Source organism: Pristiophorus japonicus, chromosome 13 (assembly GCF_044704955.1).
Source record: "Pristiophorus japonicus isolate sPriJap1 chromosome 13, sPriJap1.hap1, whole genome shotgun sequence".
Lineage (NCBI taxonomy): Eukaryota > Metazoa > Chordata > Chondrichthyes > Pristiophoridae > Pristiophorus > Pristiophorus japonicus.
In genome coordinates this window covers 144,060,631-144,076,786 of record NC_091989.1, presented here as the reverse complement: position 1 = coordinate 144,076,786, position 16,156 = coordinate 144,060,631, and the positions used below count along the sequence as shown (strand labels likewise).

At 41.3% G+C, this 16,156-nt stretch overlaps 1 protein-coding gene across 1 annotated transcript in view; it reads right to left on the bottom strand.

The window, feature by feature from the left end:
- znf536 (zinc finger protein 536) overlaps positions 1–16,156 on the bottom strand; it is a 366,387-nt gene that overhangs the window by 1,314 nt on the left and 348,917 nt on the right. The gene's annotated exons all lie outside the window — the stretch shown is intronic.

Genomic DNA, 16,156 nt, shown 5'->3' with positions numbered 1-16,156 from the left:
TGCTGTAAGACCAATGCCCGTGTACATATTAGTCAGGTCTATGTTAATACCTGCTAAGCTATCAAAATAAATAGAGGTCTTGCATATTATATTGCGAGCTAACCCAATGCTGTTCTGTAACGTAGCTTTCAACTTGCGAGTTATGTGCGATGGCAATATCCTATTTTTGTCGTCTGCACAGCCTGAATTTAACCTTTTGTCTTCCTCATAAACAGCATTCAGTAAAATCAATGGATTTGTAGTTAATAGAATCAATGTAAAGATAATGAAGGTGAGGCCAAAGGGTGAGCTATTAAAAATTACATTTGCACAACATTCATTTTTGATACTCTGATCATATGAATTATATTCTTTGCAACACTTAAATTTATATGGAGGCATTAACAGTGGCACAGCATTTCTCTTTTTGTATTGAAAAAATATTGTGCAGAAAATTTAGAACATATACATCAAATAATACAGAATGATATTTATTGAACAATGGCCATATTAACAATATATGATAGACGGCCCAATATTTGGAGAATGCCTTCATTTCTATCTGAACACTCCAGACATATGATGGGAACAAGCACCACCATTCCACCCATATATTTGTCATTGTCAGCAGTCTCTGCCTGCAGCCTATTTCATGTCGATCATATTTTTTAATTGTATAAAAATTCTAAAAACTCCTTTTTAACAAACTAAGGAAAAAAATAAATACAAGTTAGGATTTTGAAGTTGCTTTCCTTTAATGTCACGGTGATGTAGATCTGAGTGAAAGGCCCCCTTTGAAATACAAAGTAAAGTTGTCTCTCCGTTGCATTATTCTATAAGAGGCTGCGCAAAATGAAAGGTGTCAGACTCTGCTGGTTTTTTTTGTGGCCTGATACTGAAGCCGTAGCTGAGAAATGACAGATGTCTGCAACCAGCTGCAATGAAGCATGGTAAAGTTTCAGTCTAATCCACTTACTCCACTGCAGTCATGTGAACCAAAACAAATGGGCAGCTCCTTACATTATACAAAACACTGCAGTCTACTGATACTCTCTAATGTAACGTAGCTGATTCTCCATCTTCTCAAAATTCAAAAGAAAACCTTCGGCAAATCTTTTTTGTCTTACAGGTCATGTATTGACAAAACAGTTTTTTCCCTCCAATCGTTTGCGTACCATTCCAGAAACAAATCTTCTTACACCTATGTAGAAAATTGGAACAGCACAAAAAACAATACTCATGTCATCTCTATTTTAGACTCCGCAGAATAGGATTCACTAGACCTCTGAGCTCAGCAGTGCTTTCAAATTCTGCGGTCCTGCGGTATAAGGAAATTCTCAATCATAAATGTCATTGGGAACTGGGCGGTCTTTTGTAATACGACCTCATAAAGCAGCCGTCACAATGCTTTGTTATTGCAACTCCTTCGGGTTTGTGTGTGTGTGTGTTTGTGTGTGTGCGTGCGTGTGTGTGTCCTGCACAGTTTAAGAAACGGTAGTGGTTTGGTTGAGTAAATTGTTTGGGTTTTTTTTCGAATATATTTATAGTGCCTGCAGTATCCCCAGTGTTTTTTTTAAATGTGCTGTGTTCTGCAGAAGTTCAAGTTTCCCTCTTTTACCCAAAATGCCCTACGCGGAGACAAACAGAGCAGTGAAAGTGAATGAGCAAAGTATCACTTCCTGAGCAGCAAGCCCCCTCCACCCTGCGGCGTGTAGAGCAACAACCTTTTGAACCTTCCCTCCTCCAATCCTTGTAAGGGAAGAGTGAGGACATGAAGTCATATGGTTCTTTGTGCCAAGAGTTCAAACAGCTGTGAAACAGTGTTTCAGTACACATTCATAAAAAAAAACGACGCACTGGATTTGGCCTGTGGCACAACTGAGTAGGATTTTGTTCCTTCAGGCTAAAACAACACGAGCAGACAGAAAGCAGTCTTAAGATTTTCCCTAAAACTTACCGCAACAACCTTTGTGAAACCACATGACTGCCCTCACACAATTTCCCTTGTGTCTCTCAGGCTACTTTTGGCAGGAAGTCAGAATTACTGTTATATAAATTCCATCTGATGCCAGCACTACCATCTGTGAGTAAAGACTATGTTACCTATGTCGGGCTGCAAAGCCGCTCTCTCCCAGAGATGAGTAAAAAAAAATTTTGATTAATTTGCAGAATGCTTGTGATTTGCTCATATATTATTATAACTGCTCATCAGCACATGACAAATTCCCAGCACTCTGCAAAGGAACCCATTCAGCTTCAGCAGATTTTCACCAGCACCTGACAGACTGCAGACCCACTAATGACTTTCAGCTGCTTACAAACAGTAATTCTATCTTCAGGATAGCATGGAAAAACTATCGGGGAAAAAAAAGCAGCAGGGTTTAGTCCATTTTATATACTTAGCTATACATCAAACTGATTTAACTAGTTAAGCACTGGGGCATTTGACACACCTACATAAACGTTTTTTCCTTCACAACAATGGGGTGGGGGGGGGTGGTTATGGGTATGGGGGGAGGGAACTGGCAACCTTTCCTCGTGCTCAGCCTGTGAAAGATATATAACAACACAGCTAATATTGTCAGCAGACATCTTGGTCAGTGAACAATACATCTTTTGCATGATATTTTCATAAAAAATTAATTTCAGGACAACACCCTCCTGAGTCGGAGGCACCTCCGAAGATGAACGCATAAGCATGCGATGCACCATTTCCTTAAAAGCAATGGCCTGTATTTGAAGGTGCAACACAGTCATTGTGGGAATTCTTGAAATTGCAATGAAAAATAATTCTTCTCCTTGAATATTAAACTGCCCTTTCAATAAAACAGCAACGCTCAAAATGTGAAACTGCCTCGTTTGAGCCACTCGCACCACAGTTATAGACTATTACCAACCTCCTTTAAAAAGTGTTATCGCACAAATTAAACATTAAGTGGCAGATCTAATTTAAGCCTTTTCAAACTGATGAAAAGAATTTTTGCTCAATTGTTTGTAGCTGTTTAACTTTATCTTCTTCTGTGCAACATATAAACCTCGACACATGGCAGTGAAAAGACCTTTTGTAATTGAACTGATTGATTGTGAGAACTTAGCGCACTGTGTTTTCACTCAATATTATATGCCGTTCTGAAGAAAAAAAGCTGTAATCATTTTTTAAACTGGATCTTCATTAGATTCCATATTTTATTTATACCTGCAACCACTAAATCATGCGCGTCCATCCAGTCACTGAAAATTCTGCTATACGAAATCAACAGCAGCTTTGTGGGCCCTGTGGATTCAATACATATAGCTTAGCTATCTCGAAGCTGAAGGGCTTATTTGTCTGCTTTAATTGAAATCACTCCATTCTCGAAAGTCAGTGGAGGACTTTGGGGGTGGGGGGGGGGGGGGAAGGCTGGGAGAGGCCACTCCAAATAAGTTCCATTAATCAAAAAGCAGAGTCTAATGTAACTAATATTTTACAATTAGAGAAGACAAGATGGAGCTAAAAGCCATCTATCTCTCTTACACCACATGATCATCGATTCATAATCAGAAGATTGAGAGTCACAAAAAGATGCATTTACAAAAGGGGGGCTGTTCTGTGCACAAGATAATGAACAGGATGAGAAACAGCGGCTCTGAAGGCTGAGTAAAGATGACACAGTGCTTCAATGGTGACAGATGACACGGAGATGAGTACTGATACCTGACAGACAGCGAGTGATGACTGCAGTCCTTTCCCACCATTATGATCCTCAATTATCTCAGTAGGGCAAAAAACAGAGGCTCAGCCGTCATCTCACTCACAGGCTGGAAGAATATGCAATTGTGCCAGGCTGCTTGTAAGGAACACTTTTTCACAATTTTATCAGTGCTATATTGGGTATGTAGTTTTAATGTCAGTATTCATGATCGGTGCCAAGTAAAGTGGGTGCAGTACTATGTATTCCTGCTCTAGCACACGGCTCGATTGCAGATAGGACGGTGTTTTTTTTTCTTACAGCGCCATCTGCAGGTCTAAAGGGTACTACGCGCTGCTCCTTCTGATTACACTTTCTGTTCCGTCTTACACAGGAAACCATAGACAATCTCTTCTCATAGAATTTAATCTGCTGACTATATTTTAAGGCGGAAAGGTAAAGAATCTGCTCAGCGCTTTTAGAAGTGCATGAATAACACTGACTTTCTTGCTCTTCCCACACTCTTGATTGCCCCTCCCACCCACACAAAGCGGTTTATTTAAAAATAATGGATGGCAGCACTTGACCTCCCATCATTCTCCCCGAAGCGAGAATGGCAATCTCAAGCTCTTTCCCCCAATAAAACACAAATGCTTGTGAAAATGTGGACAATCATAAGCAACAGAAGCTTACCAATAATGTTTTTTTTTAGCCTATAAAACTGCAGTTTTTGTGGTGCTGCTCACAGTAAATGGCTGGGATTTTAAACCCACGTGCCCAGCAAGAATGGTACACGGGAGGGTTAATATTTGAAGATTCTCATCCCCAGCCGCAACCTGCCATATTCCCGGCTGCCATAATTTTTCTGACAGCAAATCACGCCGTCAATAACAACAACTTGTATGTATATAGCACCTTTAATGTAGTAAAATGTCCCAGGGCACTTCACAGGTGCGATACCAAACAAAATTTGACACCGAGCCACATATGGAGATATAAGGCCAGGTGACCAAAAACTTGGTCAAAGAGGTATGTTTTAAAGATCATTTTAAATGAGGAGAGAGAGGTAGAGAGGTGGAGAGATTTAGGGAGGGAATTCCAGAGTTTAAGGCCAAGGCAGCTGAAAGCACAGCCGCCAATGGTGGAGCGAAGAAAATCGGGGATACGCAAGAGGCCAGAATTAGAGGAGCGCAGAGATCTCGGAGGATTGTAGGGCTGGAGGAGGTTACAGAAATAGGAAGGAGCCAGAGTGCTCCACCTCCAGGACCTGCAGGGGGTCCCTAGACCTCCCCAACCCCGGCCTCCCCACCGATCGAGGTGGAACCCTACACCTGATCCCAGATTGCCTTCAGAGCCCACCAATTGCTGGGGATCGTTCCTATGGGTCACCAGCTGTGACCTTCTGCCAGCACATTCCCCCCCAGCCCCCGGCCAGGTAGTGAAACTGGCTGGGTGTCGGACGGGACACCGGGAACTTTTATTTAAATGAGGCTGGACCTCCACGTCTCGCTTCGGGAGCGGACGGATAAGTGGAGTTGAGGCCAGGATAAGATATTATTGAATGGTGGAGCAGGCTCAAGGGGCCAAATGGCCTACTCCTGCTCCTATTTCTTATGTTCTTATGTCTCCTAACTCTCTGGGTGTAATGTTCGTTATTGGGCTCGCTTGAACCCTTCCCGCCACCCCCGCCCCATTATAAATCTTGAGAGCACAGTTTTATCAGATCAGAAATGTCTATGTAATGTAAAGCCATGTCTCTTTAAGGCCACAACGTCATTCTTAATTAAACAGGGTCTCAGGCCATCCAGAGTTGTTGCTTGTTCTGGGAATTTTACAAATTGAAATGCGCTTGTCATTTGAACTGAGAAACATGCAGCATTTTCAGATAGTTTTCCATCAGTAACATAGTGTGAGGTCTGGGTATGTAGACTACATTTTAGTATATTATAGTTAGATATATTTTATTGAAGCACAATGCAAGTGTATTGACTTACATTTCATTTTAGGGCATTTGTCATTAGAAGCATAACAATGTATAAACTGGAAATTCTCCCACACTGGACCTTCCATAATCTGCACAACATGAATCTCAAAGTATTGCACAGGTCAATAACCTCTTAATACCGATGTCTTTCTCTAGAATTGTGAGATCCTGTAATTTACCCTGTAATTTTATGAGGGGTTTTTTCTGTGAGTCTTTTTTAACACTATTAGTATCAGGCACTATGCTTTCTGATGGAAGTTGACACTAATGGAGTTAAAAAGACATTATTTTATGTCAGGGTACAAATGTAATGCGATGGAGCATGCCCTCAGATTCATCCATGGGTGATGAATGCACTATACAGTGCACTAATATACAAAAATACATAATAAAACATTTGCAACACATTTGCAGATAATTTTTGCCTTGACTTAAGATCAGCCACAGTCGTTATTGTGTTTCACTGTGCAAAGGCAGATTTCTTTTACAAATGGTCTTTAGGGCCACCTTGTGGGAGTGAAAGACATGCCAGCTCCAGCACTGATGAAAACTACTGCTGAATAATTGAGTGAGGAGACAAGTTCACCCAGGGGTCACCATCTGTAGGGTTAATACTGTTTACACAGTTGGAATAAGGTTTGTCACATGCCTGGTACCAAATGTATATAATTTTCAGCTTAAATATTTAAGGTTCGTCAAATGTGCCCCATTCTGTAGCTTCATGACATATAAAGAACTCTGCGGTTTAGCAAGGCTATTATTAATCTACTTAAAATGGTCCGTCCAATTAATTAGGATTAAGAGGACAAAAAGCAAAGCAGGTGTTAAGACATGAAGGCTGTCAGTCTAGACCGCGAGAACAATATAAGTAACAGAAGACAAGGATTGAACAAAGAACACACATGACACAAAACACAGTAAAATCAAGGACAATTTGCAGTCAGGAAAGAAACACAAAGGTGAGTAAAGAAAGTTAAACTAAATGAAAAGGAAAGTTCCCACAGCCAGACAGTGGGAAAATACTTAAGAAAGAAGAGTTATGTAAATGGTAAGATGAGTATCACAGGCTTTCAGACATCTTATTATGAAGGACCCTGCAATTGTTTTCCAGCTTCTAATAATTCCATGATCAGAGCTTAATAGGAGGTTTCAAGGGTGAAGGTGTTGCACTTACCCACGTAGTTGCTTAATCTTTTGCATAGGAAAGAAGATTTGCTATAAAATGTAATAGGAATTGGGATTAGAACAAAAAATATTCCCGCAAAAGTAACAAGTTTTGCACTATTCCATCTGAATCTTCCTCATCTGCTTCAATAACTATATTGACAAGTGTCATTCAGTCCAGTTCACTGCCATCTATTTCATTCAGGATTGTAAACTTGCAATAACCCCCACCCCATCCCCACCACCTCATCAACCCTCCACCCCCACTGCTCAATGAGTTTTTGACAGTGAGTTGCCGAGTCATGTAATGCAGGATAATCCCTGGATCCATCACTGTGCTGTTAGCTGATCATAGCCAGGGAGCTAAATTTGACTTTGGTGCCACTGGGCTTAAAGGGTACAATTGGCCAGCTCGTGATCACCACCCAATGACTTCTGCTGGAACTGCCCAGGTACAAATACTAGGTGAGGGCAGGCAATAACTTACCTGTGATGCCACCTGCTGGCACACCCATTCAGGCCTCACAGGTGAATAGTGGCCACTGAATTGGGGTCCCAGAGGGCAGCTTACGACTGTGGAACGGTAGCCGACAGAAGAGGAGAGGAGAAAATTGCCAAGGAAAAAAATTGAAAGCTCAATCGGGAGCCAATCACAGTATTGTTCTTGCGTCTAGATGATAAAGGCTGATAACAGGGTACACAACTATTAAGAATTCATTATTAAATTTGCTCACAACCTTATATTCAGCTTTTTGTGACACATGGTGTACACCCACTTATGCTCCAAACATTAATATTCTGTGCTCCACGGATGAAAGTTTCTGTAAATTATATACAGAATAACAGATAGCTGGAAGGGAGTTGCGATTGATAGATTTTATATGATGTTTTTCCTCTGTTTCAATATGTGTTATTGCCATTAAAGGGGAAGGGCAGTTTAGAGGGAGTGCTTTTTGTAAGACATTACAATACTACGATAAATTTCTTTGGCTTTAAAAAAAAATATATCACCAGTGTCATTCAACAGAGACGCCCTCCCTGCTCGGGCCTGCTCGGGTGATATTAATTATGGGATCACCCAGAGTGGCTCCATTGTAAACAGTGGGGGCGTGACTGCAAACTAGCCTGAAGCCACTTTGGAATGGCTCAATCCCAGGATACCACACTGCAGACTGGGAATGCTGAGTTCCCAGCTTATAGTTCATTTCCTAGGGTCAGCTGGCTCCAAGGCAGACCTCTTGCTCTCTGTAAATGATGCCACAAAGGAGGGGAACCCCCTGAATAGAATTCCACAGTCACAACAAAATTGACTTAAAAAAAAAATTCTGTCCTGTGTAAAGGGGGACCACTGCCCCTAGAATATCACTCCCCTTCAGTGCTTTCCTCCTATAAGCTGTAAGCTAGCGCTTAGCAATAGTACAGACAAGAGGGAGCCTATTATCATCATCATCATAGGCAGTCCCTCAGAGTCGAGAATGACTTAAAACTATAAAAGTGAGTTCTCAGGTGACTGAGGAGTCCAATACGGGACCTACAGTCTCTGTCACAGGTGGGGCAGACAATGGTTAAAGGAAAGGGTGGTCGGGGAGTCAGGGTTGACACACGCACTTTCCGCTGTCTATGCTTGGTTTCTGTTTGTTCTCGGCGATGGGACTCGAGGTGCTCAGCGCCCTCCCAAATGCTCTTCCTCCACTTTGGGCAATCTTGGGCCAGGGATTCCCAGGAGTCGGTAGGGATGTTGCACTTTGTCAAGGAGGCTATAAGGGTGTCCTTGAAACATTTTCTCTGTACACCTGGGGCTCACTTGCCATGTCGAAGCTCAATTCAATTATCATTGAATTGAGCCTATCAGTTTTATAATGGCACCAAACAGGTGCAAAATATAGCATCGGATGACAGGTACCATATAATAAAATATAGGGTTATGCACCACTATGGCACATTTTCGACAGAGTCAAAATTCTAATGACAACACAAGGTGTTTGCAACTAGTACACGTGCAGACCATTTCATAGCTGGCTATTTTCTACCGATAGCAGAATTCCGAGAATACATGATGCAACAAAAACAGATATTTTGTTTTATTTTCTTAGTTTTGTTGTTCTATTCATGAGCTTTTTCTGTTTTGGGATTTGTTTCATGGGTTTGTATCTTCCAACTTGAATATGGACCAGGCGTTTTACATCACATGATGAGTAGGAAAGGCTTTACGGGAAAATAAAATGGGTGACTTAGGCAAAATGCAGGAAGACAGAATTTTACACAATAATAATCTGGTATGTTACCTATATATTTATTATTATGTATTATAAACACAACATACGCATAGATTGGAGTATATTTCAGGGGAGTAGCAAATTAAAGGAGTTTGTATCCTCACACAAAAACATTCCATTTACAGAGGAACCATGTTTGAATTTTGATTTATTTTATTTATACATCCCAACTGGATTGGGTGCTTGTATGGTTATCTGACAGATGGGAAAGGCACAGAACCTGATTTTATTTCACTGTTAATAAGAACATAAGAACATAAATAGGAACAGGAGTAGGCCATATGGCCCCTCGAACCTGCTCCACCATTCAATAAGATCATGGCTGATCTGATCATGGACTCAGCTCCACTTCCCCGCCCGCTCCCCATAACCCCTTATCCCCTTATTGTTTAAGAAACTGTCTATTTCTGTCTTAAATTTATTCAATGTCCCAGCATCCACAGCTCTCTGAGGCAGCGAATTCCACAGATTTACAACCCTCTGGGAGAAGGAATTTCTCCTCATTTCTGTTTTAAATGGGCGGCCCCTTATTCTAAGATCGTGCCCTCAAGTTCTAGTCTCCCCGATCAGTGGAAACATCCTCTCTGCATCCACCTTGTCAAGCCCCCTCATAATCTTATACATTTCGATAAGATCACCTCTCATTCTTCTGAATTCCAATGGGTAGAGGCCCAACCTATTCAACCTTTCCTCATAAGTCAACCCACTCATCCCTGGAATCAACCTAGTGAACCTTCTCTGAACTGCCTCCAAAGCAAGTATGTCCTTTTGTAAATATGGAAACAAAACTGCACGCAGTATTCCAGGTGTGGCCTCATCAAGACTTCCCTGCTTTTATACTCCATCCCTTTGGCAATAAAGGCCAAGATACCATTGGCCTTCCTGATCACTTGCTGTATCTGCATACTATCCTTTTGTGTTTCATGCACAAGTGCCCCCAGGTCCTGCTGTACTGCGGCACTTTGCAATCTTTCTCCATTTAAATAATAAATTGCTCTTTGATTTTTTTTCTGCCAAAGTGCATGACCTCACACTTTCCAACATTATACTCCATCTGTCAAATTTTTGCCCACTCACTTAGCCTGTCTATGTCCTTTTGCAGATTTTTTGTGTCCTCCTCACACATTGCTTTTCCTCCCATCTTTGTATCGTCAGCAAACTTGGCTACGTTGCACTCAGTCCCTTCTTTCAAGTCATTAATATGGATTGTAAATAGTTGGGGTCCCAGCACTGATCCCTGTGGCACCCCACTAGTTACTGGTTGCCAACCAGAAAATGAACTATTTATCCTGACTCTCTGTTCTCTGTTAGTTAGCCAATCCTCTATCCATGCTACTATATTACCCCCAACCTCATGAACTTTAATCTTGTGCAGTAAAATTTTTTTATGTGGCACCTTGTCAAATGCCTTCTGGAAGTCCAAATACACCACATCCATTGGTTCCCCTTTATCCATCCTGTTTGTTACATTCTCGAAGAATTCCAGCAAATTTGTCAAACATGACTTCCCCTTCATGAATCCATGCTGACTCTGCCTGAACGAATTTTGCTTTTCCAAATGTCCTGCTACCGCTTCTTTAATAATGGACTCCAACATTTTCCCAACCACAGATGTTAGGCTAACTGGTCTATAGTTTTCTGCTTTTTGTCTGCCTCCTTTTTTAAATAGGGGCATTACATTTGCAGTTTTCAAAACTGCTGGCACCTCCCCAGAATCCAGGGAATTTTGGTAAATTACAACCAATGCATCCACAATCCCTGCCTCTACTTCTCTTAAGACCCTAGCTTGCAAGCCATCAGGTCCAGGGGATTTATTTGCCTTTAGTCCCATTATCTTACTGAGTACCATCTCCTTAGTGATTGTGATTGTGTTAAGTTCCTCCTCCCCTATAGCCCCTAGACTATCCATTGTCGGAATATTGTTAGTATCCTCTACCGTAAAGACTGATACAAAATATTTGTTCAGAGTTTCTTCCATCTCCATGTTCTCCATTACTAATTCCCCGGTCTCGTCCTCTAAGGGACCAACATTTACTTTAGCCACCCTTTTCCTTTTTATATGCCTATAGAAACTCTTGCTATCTGTTTTTATATTTTGTGCTAGTTTACTTTCATTGTCTATCTTCCCTTTCTTAATAATTTTTTTAGTCGTTTTTTGCTGGCTTTTAAAAGCTTCCCAGTCTTCTGTCCTCCCACCAGTTTTGGCCACTTTATATGCCCTTGTTTTAAATTGGATACCATCCTTTATTTCTTTAGTTAGCCACGGATGGCTATCTTTTCTTTTACACCCTTTCCTCCTCACTGGAATATATTTTTCTTGAGAGTTGTGAAATATCTCCTTAAATGTACACCGCTGTGCATCAACCGTCCTACATTTTAATCTAACAGTTATGCTGACAGTAAGAAAAGTGGGATTGGATCACTCAACTACTTTTCCTTCCAGCCTCCATCTGAGGAGACTCCTGGCCTCCTCTCAAATGTGACCTGGAACCTGGAACCAAACAACAACAACTTACATTTACATAGCACATTTAACATAGCAAAATATCCGAAGGCACTTAAGAAGAGTGATATCAATAATTGTTGGCACTGAGCAGAGATCTCAGTGGTTTGTCGGGTTGGAGGAAGTTACAGAGATAGGGAAGGGTAACGCTATGGAGGAATTTGCAAACAAGTGTGAGGATTTAAAAATTGAGGCATTGTCAGACCAGAAACTCGCTGTGCCGGAAATTCTGGAGAAAATGCATGCAATACCATTGCACAAGACACTGATGTACTGTGCCACTGTGCTTCCAGCAGTCATATTCAACAGTTCAACCTTATTTTAAGAAATGTAACAGAGGCAAATGAGCAAGCATATAACCTTTGTGGTCGCAGTAAGTTGCAGGAAGCAAGATACCCCATTGGGTACCAGTCCTTCTTCCCAAAGATAATTTATGAGTTAATAACATAAAGATCGGACACAACTGCCAGGGAATTGCGTTGGCAAATTGAGCTTTATTTTTAAACCCCCAAAAATTCCAGAAACAGGCAAGTGTAACCTCCACCTTTGGCTTGCCAATAAATGAAGAAAGAAGGATGGCGAACAATCTAATTGGGTAAAGCCCCATTAATGTTAAAATGGGCACTGGTAGGCCTGAGTGATAAAGTTTTATTGACAGGCAAAATGAGGGCAAATAGACTGTGTGATTTGTGATTGCGTGACCTCACCGATTGGAGGGAGGGAAGCTTCTTCCCGTGTTCCTGTTACAAACATGTCCTTGCACTCAGATGAAAATTCCACCAAGGACTTTATAAGTTAATACCTAGAGCTGACTGACCCCGTGGGTCTGTAGGTTTATATGAATAATTAAAATTTGCTGCAGGGAATTATAGATTTTATGGTGAACTAATTATGAACAATAACCATTGGTTGTATTAATAGACTGCGATGTTCCATGTTTGTAATGCAAATTACATACTTTTTGTAATGCATATTACGTTGTAACTTTGCAGAGGATGTCTTCAGATAATTAAATCTCAGATAACTCTACCAAAAAGGTAGGATTTGTACATGATTAAATAACAAATTCCAATTGCTGTTACCATGCATCTCTGTATGCCATTTGAATAATTAAACAGGGTTACATTCAAATGAAAAAGACTGAGAGTACAAGGTTGCTACATTAACTAATAAGGTTTCCAGGTATACATCCATAATAAGCAGCTTGAAATGCATACAATTTTTCAGAGTGTAAAACAAAGTACCAGCAGGTAATGTTGTCACTAGAAGCTCAGAGCTAAACACATAGCATCAAATGCAAAGCTAGGAACAGTCTTCCAAATAACCCTGTTAATTTTGCAAACCATGAGCGTTCCAATGTGGTACTTTTGCACAGTCTTTTTTTTATTCATTCATGGGATGTGGGTGTCACTGGTGAGGTCAGCATTTATTGCCCATCCCTAATTGCCCTCGAGAAGGTGGTGGTGAGCTGCCCCCTTGAAGCGCTGCAGTTTGTGCTGTTATGGAGGGAGCTCCAGGATCTTGACCCAGCGATGATGAAGGAACGGCGATATATTTCCAAATTAGGCTGATCTGTGACTTGGAGGTGATGGTGTTCCCATGCGCCTGCTGCCCTTGTCCTTCTAGGTCGCAGGTTTGGGAGGTGCTGTCAAAGAAGTCTTGGCGAGTTGCTGCAGTGCATCTTGTAGATGGTACACACTGCAGACACGGTGCGCCGGTGGTGGAGGGAGTGAATGTTGAAGGTGGTGGATGGGGTGCCAACCAAGCAGGCTGCTTTGTCCTGGATGGTGTCGTGCTTCTCCAAATGTAATCGATACTCTGTTGCAAGAACTCATTGAACATCATGGCTGTATTTTTATTTTAATACTTTCATGTGCGAACCATGTCCCACCCAGCTCATTTACAACTTGTAGAATTGAAATGGAATCTTTCTCAATCAGACGTGGCTCCCAGTGCTTACGCCAGGGCCTCCTATTTTCACCAAGTGCTTTTTTTTCCACACAGGAACTTCTTATGGAATAACAGCAGTGAAGATTTAGATTCTCAGCACAGAAATGCATAGATCAGTCCTAATCAGCTCTGAACTCAACTTTTACTGGTCTCAATTGTCCGAAAGACACCATCAAAACTAACTTTGCAAATACAAGATTACTTAACCTGAGTATCATCATAGGCAGTCCCTCGGAATCGAGGAAGACTTGCTTCCACTCTTAAAATGAGACCTTAGATGGCTGACCAGTCCAATATGAGAATCACAGACACTGTCACAGGTGGGACAGATAGTCAGTGAGGGAAAGGGTGGGTGGGTAGGTTTGCCGCACACTCTTTCCACTGCCTGCGCTTGGTTTCTGCATGCTCTCAGCAATGAGACTCATGGTGCTCAGCACCCTCCTGGATGCACTTCCTCCACTTTGGGCGGTCTTTGGCCAGGGACTCCCAGGTGTCAGTGGGGATGTTGCACTTTATCAAGGAGGCTTTGAGGGTGTCCTTGTAACATTTCCTCTGCCCATCTTTGGCTCGCTTGACGTGAAGGAGATCCGAGTAGAGCGCTTGCTTTGGGAGTCTCGTGTCTGGCATGCGAAAAATGTGGCCTGCCCAGCGGAGCTGATCAAGTGTGGTCAGTGCTTCAGTGCTGTGGATGTTGGCCTGGTCGAGGACACTGATGTTGGTGCATCTGATCTGAGCATCATCATCAGCATAACACTGTCAAGAATCAACAGGAATGGTAAGACACCTTCCGTGCCCTAGGCAACAAGCAGCTGAGTAAGTTTTCCATCATAATTAATGACAGCCTATTGGAAATGTTATTTACAAAAATGACCTTACATTGCATATTTTTAAAACTGTCATCAGCTAAGAACCTCTGTGGAGTGATTTGTAGATGTCAATCAAACATTCATTCCAAGGAAAACTCATTGTCATAGTAGCACTGACATACGGGATAGAGTACAGGTGAACGTCTTGGAACTCCAATAGCAATTGTTTAAGATAAGCATAAATAGCACCTTAATTTTGCAAACCTCCTAATACTTTATCACACTGAGACTATTCACCGCAAAACGATGTTATACTAAACACTGCAGTTGGAAGATCAGGGGAGTTGGCAACTAATTTTTTTTTAAAGATACTTATATATTTCCACCTCAGTAAACTTCTGCTTGCTGTCAACAGGCATTTGTAAAAGAAGACAGTGTAATAACACTGCTTCACCAGTGAATTGGACACTTTCCTGCAAAATTCATCATATGTAACTCACTTAGCCCACATTTCTAGTAAGGAACAAGCTGGTGCCATAAAAATTATGATAGCTACTAGCTACATCTAATTTCACCACTGTCACTGACTCAGTGCCCTTCATATGTAGCAAGAGAAAGGTGCCTTTTTATCTTATGACTGCCCTCTGGTCACTGAAGGATTTACCATCATTTTAACAGCTAAGATCTGCTAGCTACTCCTTCTTATACCAATTTATATTGCAACACAATTCCACCATAAATTTAAGCGAGTTTCTGTTAACTCATTCCCTGTTGACCATTATCCGTATTTTCCTCTTCGAAAGGTTCACATTGTCACTGATATGATCCAGATGTATATTTTGAAAACAAGCTCAAAGTTGATAGCTTACAACACAGCCGGTGACAACCGGTGTAGAAGTTTTGAGTGTCAGATAGTTTCCGCAGCAAGTAATTCCTTAAAACCTTGGTATGTATAAAAGCTGAATATAAAATGAGTGCAGTTGGTTTGCATTAACAAGTAAAGCCCCAGAACAAGAAAATAAAAATCTCCTTTGCAATCACACATTAAATGACTATGAATGACATTTAATATATGCACCGTGTGGAAAATAAGTGGATGGGTTTCTGGACTGAAATCTCTTGTTCAGCACAATGGTATCATATGTTGGGACAGACTGCCATGTTGGCTAGATATAAGAAATGACAAAGGAGGAAGGTCGCAGTTGTTCTGTGATATCTTTATTTGGACACTTGCCTTCAGCCTAATACCCTGCACCTCACATAAACGTTAACTAATTCTGTAAGTCAGCAACCATCAGAGCCTTGCACCCACCGAATTAGCAATTTCATGGTGAAAGTTTATTGTTTGCACTTCAGTTGGTTGTCAGACATTGGACCAGAATTTACTGGAGCGGGGTTTTTCACAGTTTGCCCCACTTGTTAGATTTTCTTTCCCTCACCTTTCAGCTCGAAAAATGTTTGCATCTCAAATTACTGAAAGTGCGAGGGCAACGAGGCATTTGGGAGTTTGGTGGATGATGGGACTAACAGTATAACTCCTTAACCAATGAGATTTAAGGATAGAGAAAGAAACAAAGGAATGACGGAAAAGAAAATAGGATGAATTGGAGTCAAATTAGGTACGGAAAGAGAAATAAAGAGAGGGAAAGAAAGATTGGATTGCGAGCAAGAGAAAAAAGAGGTAGAAAGGAAACATCAGAGCCAAAGAGTTTGAGTGGCATTGCAGGAACATAAACATTATCATTAAAAGGGTCCTTATGTCATTATGTACCAGCTCTAACTGTCTCTGGCGAGTTTCATTCGTTTTAACAGCACAGATCCAGCAA